The 14,368-nt window shown below is 43.3% G+C and overlaps 1 long non-coding RNA gene across 1 annotated transcript; it reads left to right on the top strand.

Annotated features, from left to right (window-relative positions):
* Positions 1–6,453: 6,453 nt before the first annotated feature.
* LOC104859403 lies at positions 6,454–8,159 on the top strand. Its single transcript, XR_779373.1, has 2 exons — positions 6,454–6,562; positions 8,043–8,159. It is a non-coding gene; the product is annotated as an uncharacterized LOC104859403 (long non-coding RNA).
* The last annotated feature ends 6,209 nt before the right edge of the window (positions 8,160–14,368 follow it).

The following is a 14,368-nucleotide window of genomic DNA, read 5'->3' as shown; positions in this document are numbered from 1 at the left end:
CCGCGCTGCGGCCGGGTCACCGGCTGGCGTCTGTCCTGCTGGATTGCTCAATCCGCCGCTTTGCCTTCCCCATTTCACTTTCAGTTTTTGCAAGAACTTGAGTGCCATAGCAGGAACGTCCCTGCTGGGAAGGCTGGCGGCCCGGCACCTGCCCGCAGCTCCTCCGAGGGCGCTTTGAGGACGGGCACCTGCGAAGGGCTCACCCTGGAGCGCCAGGCCAGAGCCGCCCCCCCCACCCCCAGGGCCAGCAACTTCCAAGGAGGGGAGAGGAAATGGGAAAAGCTACTGAGGGCCTAATAAACATAATGAATGGGAAAGTGAGATGAGCCAAAGGCTGGAGCACTGGACTGCCTTTCGCTGCAGGGTGATTTACGAACAGCCCTTAAGTAAGAGAGAAAAAAAAAGTGAAATGAATCACTCTTGTCTTATGCGCTGAAGAGTGGAGAGACAGGTTTAGAGGAGACCCCGAGTGCTCTAAGCACGGAGCGTGGTCACCCACGTCCTTCCGAGGTACAGTTCTTAGGAGCTGGTCCCGGGGGGGTGGGGGCGCAGCAGGAGCCTCCAGGCCCTGCCCACCGAAGGGCCCGGCCCGGTGTCCAGCTCCACGCGCCAGGTAGCTGGCGACATTCCCACGCTGACTGCATCCCTGCTGAGAAGCAGGGTACAGCCTGTCCAGAGCCAGTCGGAGTCCCCTTTGTCTGCAGTCTGCCACCGGACTTCGAGGTGCAGAGCCGATGATCCTCTCATTCCAGTCCTGCCGGTCCTTTTCCAGTGGCTTTGCCCTAGCTACTGATTCGTCTTTCGGCAGAGTTTGGGGGGCCTCCAGGGCCTGAGTGGGTGCTACTCGGCTCTGTAGTCAGACTGCTAGGGGCAGCTGTGTCTCACGCCGCATTTGCATGCAACCTTAGGAAGAAAATTGCAGAAGTAATGGGGTGGGAAGGCAAGGACTCTAGAGCCAGGCTTCAGGGTGCAAGTGCTGCTTCCACTTTTGCCCTCCTTAGACAAACTAGAGAACCTCTGTGTGAGGTGGGATGGTCACCGTCTGTGAGGTTTGGAGCAAGGCTTACCGGCGGGTGGCAGTGAAACTACATTCATGATCCTTGCGTTCTTCATTTGCGTCACAGAGCGCAGGAGCTATCGCCATGATTGCAGACGTACAAGCGCCCGGTAACAGCCACAGCGCTTTCCAGCTAACAACTTCAGGGTTGGCACCCTCCAGTTTCAGTGTGTGCCACCGGTATCACCTCTCCTTTCCTCACCCAACGGTACCACCAGACTTGGTCACTTTTCCCTACAGGGATTGTGAGGTTTTCTCTTCACTTCTGCAAGTTAATTCCAAAGACCTTTTAAAACAGCTGGTTAGTATCCTCACCAACCCCGGAAATCTGTTGTCTAATTTCTCGCGGGGCCTTCTTTGATGAATGTGCACGTAGGCTCTTTTGGGTCAGACATCACCAACATAGTTCTTTTTTACTCCCTCTGCAGCTAAATCAGGTGAGGCGTGCAGGAGGACTTTGCAATGGCCAGTGCAGTCAGTTTGGGAGCTCAGCAAAACCTACACTGGAAGTAATTAAGATTCACACTGTGTGTGAGCTTGTGCATGCTCATATTACCCTAATGCATCCAGGAATCAAGTTAGCGAGACAGGCTGCCCCCTCTGCTGTTATTCTTCAGTAAAATGTGTGCAGATAGTTGGGTGGCTGCTTGGGAGTGTGAACTCTGTGCTCCGTGGTGTGTTGAACAGACACCGTCCTGCCTGACCATCTCCAGACAAGTTCCTGGCCAGACAGTCTTCTCAGGCCATGTCAAAGAAGCACTGGGGTGGGCTGATGTGAGGGACAGTCCTGGCCGCAGAGGGCTGCTGCCTCTTCCTGGGAAGGGGGGCCTCTGTCTTACCCAGGGCACAGGGAAGTGGAATTCCACTTGCATGTTCTACATGGCCCACACAATGACATTTTCTCTGCACACAGGTAGAAATCTAAGCGGTATCTATGGCTCCTAAATTTCTTCTTCAATAAATGAAAGGGAGTTATTATTCTACAAATCAGAGACCCGTTTCCACCAGAGGAAGTGGTTTGATAATTTTAACTGTTAGAGAGCATGTTCATTGAATAACATGCCACACACACACCTGTCTAGGGAGGAAAAGATACTGGACCTGAAGCCCAGAAATACATTCAGCACTGTCAGTAGCCTGGTATTCACCTGTGAAGCACTCGTTCTGCAGGACAGGCCCAGCAGGGCGTCACCCATGCTGTGCTGTAGGGACGGTGGGACTGTCCGCCACCCAAGAGCAGATTATAAGCCCTGAGTGTATTCAGAGGATGGGACCATGGGACAGGACAAATAATCATTCACTCCCTGCTGATTTGTTTCTTAGGTTGACAACTTCAAAAATATTTAGAAAGCTTAGTTACAGATTTCTGGCTGATAAGCATTAGCAGGTTTGGGGGTTGTCTCTGTGTCCTCTTCTTTAAGGAAAGAAGAATCTCTCAGGAGGATTTGGCCCTCCAAGCACAGAGACAACAGCTCTTCAAAATGTGAAACCTGCCTAAAACTAGCAGCTAAAATGCTCAGGACAGAGGAAATAGCTTGCTGCAAATGATGTGATTATTATATTTCTGAAAAAAATCATTTTGTTTTCACATATAAAGCAGTCAGTGACTATTATATTTCTGGTTAAATCTGACTTGGAAGGATAAATGCTGATCACTCCATGTAGTTTTAACTATGAAGTAATGACACATAATTTTAAATAAACTGCTAGGGTCATTTCTTAACCAGGATAATGTAGGGGGCTGAGTGCTCCTTCCTATTTCCTGATAATAATGGAAAAAAGAGATGTGTGGAATGTATTTACTGAGGCTGAAGTTGTTTTTGTTGTTGTTTTGTTTGAGACAAGGTCTATGTAGTTGAGACTCACTATGTAGCCCAGGGTGGTCTCAAACTCACAGCGATCCTCTTGCCTCAGCCTTCCAAGTGCTGGGATTACAGGCGTGCGCCACCACGCCCGGTTTGAGGCTGAAGTTCTGTCACTGCTGGGAAATTTAAACCCAAGGGTTTTATATATCAGATCTGTTTGTGGTTATGTTCTCCACCTATTGTGCAATTGCTTTCAGGGTAAATGTGCATGAATCAGCGTTTAAACACGTGTTTTAGAGAAATTCCTGCTCACTTCAATACTATTTCCATGTAGAGAATGATTTATTTTGTTTTGCTTACTTTGACAGTGTGGACAAGGGTACTGCCAGTGGTGAGATGAATGTGTCAGTTGTTGTGATCATCTGCTTCTGGCAGATAAGGAATCACGTTTTCTACGTCCCAACACAACAAGGACAAGGACCCACGGGGAGGTGCCAGGAGCACCTGCTCAGGTCGGAGCCCCTCAAGGAATCCGAAGAGACGTGAGATCGATTTTATCTATGCAGGAAGTGCTGCCGGTGCAGTCCCTTCTATCTTTAAGGTAATGAAGCAGACTTGGTGAATCGCTACATTCATATGGAACTTTACTTAGCGGAAGTTAGCAGTGAGAGGAGGGAGGCCTCGAAGCCACAAATACCTGCCTGTCTAGCTTCCCTCCCCTTCACGCCCTGCTCCCTCTGCCTCCCTCAGATCCCAGAGTGGACCATGTTCAGATGCCCCCTTTGCAGGAGGTGGGCACACTTCAGGGACAGCTTCACCTCTGCAATCCACTCATGGTGACCCCGTCCACATCGGCATCCATTAGCTGCGAGGCTGGACGGACAAGCGAGAGTTTCTACCGTACAAGGCAGGATCGGGAAGTACGTGGCGAGTGTGCAAGTTATAATTATTACGATGAACGGGACATTGGCATGAACCCCTCCATCTGGACACACTTTTGACATCATTCTTGCCATGCTGCAGCGGCTCTGGAAGTTCTCCATGGTGATGGCTGCCTCAGTGTCCTGGTTCATGCAGAACAGCAACCTATGTGGTCATTTTGACTTTAGGAGCGGGCCAGATTCACACAGTGCCAGATCTGATAAGACAGATGCTTTTATAGGCCAGCTTTTCTGCTGGATGGTGCTTGGCCACAGCATTCGTTGTATATTTTTTTATCATACCTCATAAAGGTACTCATGAAAGAGAACTCGTAGGTCTACTTCAGAAGGTGGTAAGAACAATGGGACGAGTGTGCTTGGCGCTGGGAGTGGGGGTGATTGGAGGGTGATTAATGGCAATATGCCTTTACTGTACATCTTTAAAAATTTAAACATGCCACATCTTTTTGACTGGCCCTTGTAGATGAGGTTGTTCCCTGAGGGCTCCTCAATTTTGAAGAAGAAATGCAGGAAAAAGACACAGTACGCAGGACGTTCCAAGCCTGCACATGGCCACCCAGAACTGCACTGTGCTGCAGCTGTGCCAGCCGGGGGGAAAGGAGGAGGGAGGCCGGGCCCAGGGAGGCCGGGGTCTTCCGAGTCACTGCTGGCGCGCTGAATGCACAACTCCCCATGTTCGCTGTTGGCATCAAGCTCTTCCCTTATCGGCTGGGCCAACGCGAGACATGACTAGAGGTGAATGTACCCAGTGAGATTCTAAGTCCTCACTGTGACAGCTGTATTTCTATAACCAAAGGATAGTACATAGCACGTTTTTTAATGTTCTTGCAGAATTTCTTCAAATGTCCACATTTTTAGAAGTGCAGTGTTAGAAGAAAAGGGCATAAGCTAAGGGAAATAAATATTTCCTTTCTTTAGTTGGACTATAGTTTTTATTTATTTATTCTTTTTTTTTTTTTTTTTTTGACAGGGTCTCACTATGTAGTTCAGACTGCCCTGGAACTCACTGTGTAGCCCAGGCTTGTCTCAACTTGCAGTGATCCTCCTGCCTCAGCCTCCCCAGTGCTGGAATTACAGGTGTGCACCACCACGTCCAGCCTGTCTTTTATAAAATATTTATTTTGATAACTTGTTTAAGAAAGCAACATCTTTTAAATTTCTATTATATGAAGATGTTTTTATTTCATCTTTTCTGCATGGAACGAGAGTAAATTTAGTTACCTCTTTCAGAAGTAAGTATATGAAATCAGAACCATGTGTATTAATATGGGAAGGGAAATATCTCAAACTAAAATAGAAACCAAGCCCAGGGTATTCTGAAAAAAATGCAATATGAATTCATCTTTCTTGTCCTTCACAGCCAAATGTAAATCTGTTTTCAGAGCCAAACTTAGGTGGAGCTCAGAGGTAACTGGATGTCAGTGAGGCATTAGACTCGAGTTGGTCCTAGACAGAGAAAGATGATGAGAGTTCCTTTCCTCCGATACTGTATCTGAGACCAGAGTCTCAGTGCATGAAGGACAGAAAGAGTGAGCAGGCTACCACCTGTCTCACCTGTGTGTGCCGAATTTCCTAGACCCCTGTTCAGAGCTGGTCCACTTGGTCCCTCAGGCCAGGAGTCTTCAGGAGGGATGCAGGGGAAATGAAGCCGCCCCCAGGCTTCCTCAGTAGGCTGGGCATTTCCTCTCCAGCTCAGCGCTGCACCACGATGTTTGAGGTGGCCAGATTTCCTGTCACCTGAGCCAAGGAAGACAGCTACGCGGATGGCTGAGGGAGCCAAGCACGCACAGGAGAGTGTGTGGAATGCTCAACACAAGCAAAATGGGACAGAGACGGCTGGAATCTGACAAATTTGTGGAGTTCAAAAGATTCAGTTGTAGGAGCATATCTCAGGACCTAGAGAAAGTTCTATAGTTTTTCAGTTATTGTCAAGAAAAGGGTTAAAGTGATGAGTCAGCGAGATGCGTGTTTGCCAGGCAAACTCGGATGCCAGCTGTCCCTTACACTGAGGGGCTGGCCACCTCCCTCCGTGGGAGAGAATGTTACTCCAGATAGGTGGGCGCGCCACCAGTGTGTGTGTCCTTGAGTCTAGCCAAGGCTGGGAATGACCCTTCCAGTCTTGCAGGCTTGTTGACACCAAGTCTGAACACAACACTTAAGAAACTAACAAACTGGATATCGTGCTGTGTTCTGATCCTGCCCCAGAACTTTCCCCTTCCTCCTTGGTGCTGTCTTCTTCCTCTTTGGTGCTGTGTATGATAACATATTATTTGACTCTGCTCATATCTACTATACTTTTATAATCAATTTACTTGCATCTTTTTAAAATCATGATGTAGTTCTTCTCTGTCAGTGCAGATCTGAACCTCAACTTTCTGTGGCCACATCTATATGGCTCCTTGGTATTACGATTATACAAATACATACATGAATTGAAGGAAAGGGTGATCACTTTTGAGCTCTTATTGATATGCAGATTCCAAAGGAAGTAAGGCCTCAAAAGGCAGAGTGTTTTCACTTAAAGTGCAAAAGACAGGGATGTAAAGAAGGTGGCATAGATTAAAGCAGGTGATGGTATAGAACCTGTAGGGAGAAAGGCTTTTGTGACCCAAGAAAGGCCTAGAATGTCCTAGTTTGGATGTATCCAGGACATCCACGTGGATGAGCCCCGAAGGAGAGGTGGGCGAGATCCCGGAGTATAGAAAGATCTGTGAGACGATGAAAATAAAGCGCGTAATAGCTGTGGACTACATTCAAAGGTCATTCCAGAGGAACATAATAACTTTAATTGCATATTTTAGGAAAGCAATTAGCTGAGCATACAGTTCATGAAGTTCAAACAAATATGATTTGAAAGGAAATAAAGCTTAAATGTAGAAGTAAAAATATTAAAAGAAAAAAATTAGTAAAATAGGTAACTATAGAGAGGGTAAAAAATTTGCTTTTTGAAATGTTATAAAATTGATAGATCTTAGGAAGATAAAGAAAAAAGTTATAAAATTTCAATAACAAATGAAAAATAGTACATTTCTAGAGCTATAACAGAGGCATTATGAACAAATTTATGCAGTAAAATAAGGGATTGAAGCACACATATATTTCTCCTTTGATTGTTTAGTCTAATAATGTATTGGGTACTGGGATAATTAATAAAAGAAAAAGAGAAAATTTTTTAATTATAGAAGGAAAAAAGCTGGAACCTCCTCTCTTGAGTTTAAATTCTACTGTGTAAAGACATTTCAAAGATTTTCTGTTTGATTCGATAGATCTATGCACAATGGCTTATCTCATTTTCAATTTCTCTGTATCTATGATTAAATTGTATTTTCATAGTTTCATGCCAGATTTTTTCCTTTGTAGCTGCAGTTAATTGTATGTTTTTAAGGTCTGTGTGTGATTTCTCTCTTGCTTTTTCACAACTGTAGCTAAAACTCACTAGTTCTGTCATTATTCTCTGATGTGATCACTCGCTCCAGCCACTGCCAGGGTATCCACTAAAAGCATACATCAGAACAGAGTGGAGGCCCTGAAACTTTCGGAACTAGGAGAAGACCAATCTCTCTTCTTTACAAAGTTTCCTAGTCACAAGTAGTTTGTTTTGATGATGGAAAACTTGCTAATACAGGTTGTAAGCAAAAGATATTCTTTTTAAAATGTAAAATAATAAAGTTATTTTGGGAACTGATCTACCGATATGTAGGGATATTGAAAATGCATGAACATTTCATTATTTTAGAAAGAAAGGCTATATGATCTCAAGTAAACTCAAGTTCTATTTTGTTTAGTACATCTGCGAGCAATGACGTCTCTTCTTGTGTTTTCCTGCTAGGAAATACATAAAGCTAGGACTTTGTCTCAAATTGTTCTATTAAGGTTGATTCCCTATAGAAATATAATTTTGTATGAAAACTTATAAAAACTAGTTTAGACACTTGTAGATATCCCTGAAACGTGTCAAATATAGGAGTTAGTAAATTCATAGCCATACTTACTGTTAATTGCATCTGCATTCACTGAATTTAAAATAATCCTGCTGACTTTTTTTTCTATTAACTTTAAATATAAGCCTTTTTTTGTTCTAGCACTAGTGTAAAAAAGGGGGTGATTTCCAGAATTCTAACCAAAAGCACAATCTGTTGTCTCGTGGCTGCAGTTGTTTACATATTTTAAACTGAATGATGCCCTTCCAACAATTTCAAAATTAAACATAATCCAGATCCTTCCTATTTCCATACTCAGGACAAGAAACCCAAGATGCAATGCACAATGCATGTAACAGTCTCACGACCACTTGCCCACCAACAACAGCAGTGACTGGCAAAGGATAACAAGTCAAATAAAAATAAGAAAACTGTACCCTGCTTAGGACTATTGTATATTTCAACATTTAAAACACTAATTTCAAAATCTCTACAATACACAATTTTCAGCATTTAAAAAATTGTAAAAATTACCTAAGATAAAATTTATGGCTGGAAGTACTGGCGTGAACCTGTAATCCCAATAGTCTGGAGGCTGAGACAGGAGGATCTCCAGGTCCAACAAACTCTGGGAAAATTTGAAACTTAGCAGGACCCTGCCTCAAAATAAAAGCTAAAAGAAGGCGGGCGCAGATGGTGCTTGGGATGCAGGTCACTGTCAATGCCTGGGTTCATTCCCCAATACTGCAAAACCATTTTGTTTCTGTGGTACTGAGAATTTAACCCAAGGTGTTACACTTGTTAAGCAAGAGACCTACTACTGAGATATATCTTCAGGCCAGCATTTGCCATCCGAACCATTTTTGAAAGTCATGCTTCAATTGCTGTTTAATGTCTTTGACTTGTAAATTGGTGGTAGAGAAGGAAAAGAAACTGAGGTAAGAGCTCACAGGATGGGTTTATGGCAATACAAACCTGAGTGGGACCATGCTGGCATGAGAGACCAGACCAACCACTCTGGTACAGGCTCTGGGGCTTCTTACAGGGTTGTGGGGATGAGGGGTGGGTTTCAGTAAAAGCTGTGGTTACCGTTAGGAACCAGCTCAAGTGCATAGGGAGCTCGGCTCCTTGTCCAGTGCAGGGCTGAGAGATGACGGGAGTCGTGGACTGCACCGCAGTCAGGGGCCTCGGAGCCCATGAGCCTACATTTCTAGCAGGGACACAGGCACCGTGTGGGGGTCGCGTGGCTCCGGTCAGCTCAGAATGGTGGCGGTCAGGGTCCTTCAGTAAGCATCACTCCAGCTCACACAAGAGAATGTATTTCATTTTGTAAAACTCTGCAGGCCATGCACTCTGCAGTTCAAAGAGGGCATGCACAGTGCTGTGGCTTAATATGGTTTCTTCCCTCCAAAAATCCCCTCCTGTGGGGAGGCCTGATCTTCTGGAGGTCATTAAAAGGGACAGATGCCTTTCCTGTGGGAACAAGTTCTTGCTCTTGCAGGACTGGACAGCTTTCCTGAGGGAGCTATGAGAAGGCAAGCCTGCTACCTCTCATCTCTCCATCCCACCCTTCTAATACATATTCTCCGCTGTTTTCTAGCATTGAACTCTTATTAACAACACAGCAGATGCTGGCATGACGTTCTTGAATTTCTAGAACCTTGAGCCAAGATAATCTTTCCTTTATAAACTGCATACTCAGGCATTGTTATAGCAACAGAAAATGGACAAACACACAAAGCTTAAGAAGTTCTCAATGTGTGTGCTATGGTCTAACTGTGTCCCACAAAATCACGGAATGGAAACTCACTCCTCAAGGCAAGACTTGCAGAAGAAGGCATCAGTAACTTGAAGATACGGAGATAGAGATAATATGAGTTGAAACTAAAAAAAAAGAAAAAGAAAAATTGAGAACAAGCCTTAGAGAACTGCATCAACATATGCACAATGGGAGAGCCAGCCAGGAAAGGAAGAGAAACAATATCAACAGAAATAACAGCTAAAAGCTCATGAATGCAGTGGTGGGACTGGGGCCCACGGGGTGCTGTCTGGGCTGTGAGGACTCTGCCCTGGCGAATGGATGAATGCAGGCTGTACATGGGCTTGAGGCCATGAGTCTGGCCTCTTCTGTCTCACCTTTCTGCCTCCTGCCATGGGAAAGTACAGTCACAAGGCTGCCACCAGACTCAGCCTCTTGGCTTTGGAGTTCCCAGCCTCCAGCATGACACCAGACAGTAACTTGAATCCACAAAAGCAAGGCAAAAAAGTGGACTTGAAATGGCAAAACTTTTACTATAACTTATTTTCTTTGTAAGTTATCCAGTCTCTAGAACAGAATGCACTGGTAGGTGTGGGAAAGGAGGCCCTAGACTAGCTCTTAGGAAAAGTTTTAGTTTAGTTATTAGTTTGTTGTACTGTCTGGTGTCATTCATGAATCCAGGTTTGCTTCCATCCACTTTCAGTGTATTGTTATTATTGAATATCTTATATATGACCAACAAAACAATCATATACATAGTTTCCACAGTTTGTTTTTATTTCATTGTTTTGAAGTATTGGGGATTAGACTCAGGGCCTCACTCGTACTAGGCAAATGCTATACTACTAGAGCAACTTCAAGTCGTACAATAGCATTTTAAACAATTTTAGAGAAAACAGGAGAAGAAATATGCATTTAAACGTTCTTTTCTAATTACATAACTATCTTTACCAATGCTTTTGTTCATATGTGTGACTTAAATTGCCATAAATTATTATTTGCTTTCAGAGCAAGTAACTTCATTTAGTATTTCCTGTGAGATGGGACTGATAGCAATAAATTGTTTTCCTTTCCAGAAACATGTTTTATCACCTTCATTTCTCAGTTTTGCCAGATATGAGGTTCTTTGATGGCTCTCTCAGCACGTTGCATCGGTCTTCCCATTGTCTCTGTCTCCCACTGTTTCTGATGGTCAGTCAGCTGTGGACCTCATTGGGCTTTTCTTGCATGCGTGTGCTGTTTTGCTCTTGCTGCTTTTGGCACTTTCTCTTTGTCTTTCAGGATTTTTACTGTATTATTTCCAGGTGTGCACTTTGTGCTTATCCTAAGTACAGATCTTTGAATTTGAAGGTATTTGATTATTTTTCACAAGATTCTTAGTTTTCAACCATTGTTTCTTTGATAATCTGCTCCTTTCTCCTCTTTCTCCCATTCCCACTATGCATACATTGTTACAATTCTCTGAGGTTCAGTTCACTTCCCTTCATTTTCTCCCTCTGCTTTGGATTTCATTAAGTCTTTCAATCTATATTCAAATTGCTATTACCTCTTCCACTAATTTGAGTCTATTTTAAGGCCTTTCCAGTGAATTTTTCATTTTAGACATTGTACCTTTTAACTCGAGTTCCCACTTGGTTCATTTTTCAAAAATAATCCCTTTCTGGTATTCTTTATTTGATGAGACAAATGCTGTTTAAAAGTAAGAAATAATCCAGCGACACAACCATCGTCCAAGTGTTGACCTGATCATGTCTGCTGGTATCACTTGACTTCTTTGGCTGTGGTCTCATTGCTATAATCTCCACTGCAATTACCATATCCTTCTCTCTGTGTATGCTAAACTTCACTCTGCTTCTTATGGGAAAGCAGTGATCTTTATCTAGGTAACACAGGACAATCTCCCTAAGGGCTTTAATCTAATTATGCCTGGAAATATCCTTTCTTTGTAAGGTAACATACAGATTTCCAGGATTGGACCCTGTTATCACCACAGCCATTGTTCAGCCAATCCAGAAACTGTCAACTAAATGCAACATGTGGTTTGAAACTATTCAGTTTGGCTGTAAAGGACATGATTGGGGTAACTGGCCAGATTTGGAAGACATGAGAATTCAGTGATGACCATGTATGTGTTTACTTCTTGACTTTAATGGTTGCAATGCATTTTAGGCACTTTTAAGAATGCTTCCAGGAAATAGACACCTGAGATTTTCATGGGCAAGGGTGCATTATCTTGGGAACTTGCTGGAAAAATAAAATTTTTGAAGATCTTTTTAAACATAAGTTTAGTTTTTCTGTAAGTTCATGATTGTATAAAAGAAGGCAGCAAAGAAACAGGAAAATGAAACATTTTTAAGAAGTGGGTAGGTAGAAAATAAAGGGCAGAAGTGGGGAACTCCTCTTGCCTCTAGAGGAAAAGCAAGAGACTCAGCAGGAAAAGCAAGAAATTCAATAAAACACAATAGGCTATTTAATACCAAAGGAGATGAGAGAGCGGGCTACTTTAGAGCTGTATTATAATCTAGTGTGTGCTTTTCCTCACATTCCAGTATTCCTAGTCCCTGAATGTTTTTTCTCTCGGTAGATCACATTTTGCTAAAATGACTTTGTTGTGAAGAAAACCCTTCGGTGGGTTTGTCTTCTGCCTTTCTTCCCTTCCAGTTTTATTCATACAAATAAGAAATAAAGGGCAACTCAGTGATATGTTTTCTTGAATTCGAAGCTCCAAGACTCAATTATTCTCAGGGAAATCAAAAGCACTATTAAAACACAAATGGCTTATATTTTAGATTAGTCTAGTTTCTCCCCTTACAGAATAGAACACAAATAATAAAGATATGCTACATAAAGTAAATGGGAAGTAAATTTGAATATGAAAAAGTCCGAATCCTCAGCAAAAAACTTCAACAATAACAAAATTAGCTATCTGCCCAACTATCTTATATTCTAGTAAACAAAATACGCTGCAACCTGAGCTTTAATGATTAATTACTAAAATGTCTTGATTATGATTTTAATAAGTATAGGTATCATTTATACCAGGCCTTTATTAACTTTAGTATGTACTCTAACTTTGACCGGTATGTGCACCTCTCCATGTTTTGGGCACCACGATGCAAAAGCAGAGTCCACAGACTTGTGAGAGTTCGAGCTTCCTGGGATACAAAGGTATCCACCCAGTTTCCATGACCATCATACAGAGGAGCACTTACTATATAGTAAGATTGCTCATTCATTAAATGTTTATTGAATTCCAATGAAGGTCTCTCCACTAAGGAGAAAGAATTGTTCTCACATCTGTAAAATTTCTAATCTAATGCAGTTGCAGTGAACCTATAGCACACATGATCATCGAAAGCTCTAAAGGTTCGCCATTCCCGGTTTAGTGGGTGAAACTGAACACTTGGTGTCCGTGTGTCTACAACTCAAACTGCTGATGGCTTAAGCACAAGATACTTAAATAATAAATAATGGTGAAAGACAGTAACAAGCTGGTAGGATGCAGGATTTTAAAAGACATTCATTTTTATTTGTCCACAGGTCCACTTCGAAGGAAAAATTGTTTGCTTTCGTACTCGATTCAGGCTGTTTAAAACAAAGTACCACGGACTTGTAGCTGGCTAAATGAACAGAAATTTCTCATAGTTGTGGAGGGTGCAGGGCCAGCAGGTTGTGCTTTCTGGTTTTAGACAGCTGTCCTGTCTCATTCACATGGCAGAGGGCTAGTTCTCCTGCTTTCCCAGAGCATTCATTTGTCACAAACTAATTTACTGTTGTCTCCCAAGCACCCCACTTCCAAATCCATCCTCCTGGGGGTTAAGGTTGCACTTCGTTTTCCGGTTCTTGGCTGAGTTTACAGGCCCCACCTTCCTCATCTTTGCTAGCCCAGGCTAGTCTGACCTGTGTTGAGAGGAATGCAGGTCCCTTGCATAAGAGTCTTGAACTCTTATTCCCAGAGAGATGCCCTAGAAAGGAAGAGCGGCGGAAAAGACTAGTAGGTTACGTTAATTCTAGTGCGTGGTATCACTTGTTTTAAAATTAATGATAACTATGATACAAATGTTTTTTAAAGGGGAGCTAAAAGTACAGGGTTGAAAAGGGACTGGAAGAGATCAAAGCTGGGACAGAATCACTATGGCCTAGAACAGGAGCGTCTGGCGTTCCCCTTACCTGCCTCCCGACTTTATGCTTCTTTCGATCCTGTTAAACACCAGTTCTGCTGGCCACTGCTAGGCTTCCTGATTGCCACTGATGCTGTCTATTTTGCACCCATCTCTGCTCCTTCCTAACTTTCCTCTACTCAGCTTAGATTGCTCAAGTGACAATGACCCGAAAAATGATTGCTTTTATTTTCTGAAGCGACTTAACTGCCTACACTGCTATTTCACTGATTCTGGATCTGTATGCGTCTCCCTTCCTGATGTACTGGTGCAGGTTCCGGTCTGAATCCTCACCTCAGTCCTAAGTAAACATAGTAATTGTCGTAAATATAGTAACTGTCTCTATTTCTTCTTAAAGAGGAAAAAGTTTGGACCATCTTTACAGTTGAGGAGTTCTTAGCACTGTGCTATGTGCCAGGTAAGACAGAAAAGAATCAGCACAGTGCTGTCAGAGCTTGGCTTGTTGGAGCAAGACACACAAAAGGAAAATAAGAGTACACGATAAAGCACTAAACATGAATGTGTCTGAGACTCAGAACCCTTCAAAAGTGGGACAGCATTGGGTCTCCACCAAAGCAGCAGACGTGAGGAGATATGCCAAAGAGCAAGGCATCCGTCCATCCGTCTGTCCATCCATTCATCCACAGCACTTCCCTGATGCTGCTAGACGTCCTGCTTCTCCCTTGCCCACCCCTCCTAGTCGGATCTGTCCTGTGTTTGGACGCA

The sequence above is a fragment of the Fukomys damarensis genome, unplaced genomic scaffold (genome assembly GCF_012274545.1).
Source record: "Fukomys damarensis isolate Sample0158 unplaced genomic scaffold, DMR_v1.0_HiC HiC_scaffold_6, whole genome shotgun sequence".
NCBI lineage: Eukaryota > Metazoa > Chordata > Mammalia > Rodentia > Bathyergidae > Fukomys > Fukomys damarensis.
The sequence above is the reverse complement of the archived record's forward strand: the minus strand, read 5'-3'. Positions and strand labels throughout refer to the sequence as shown.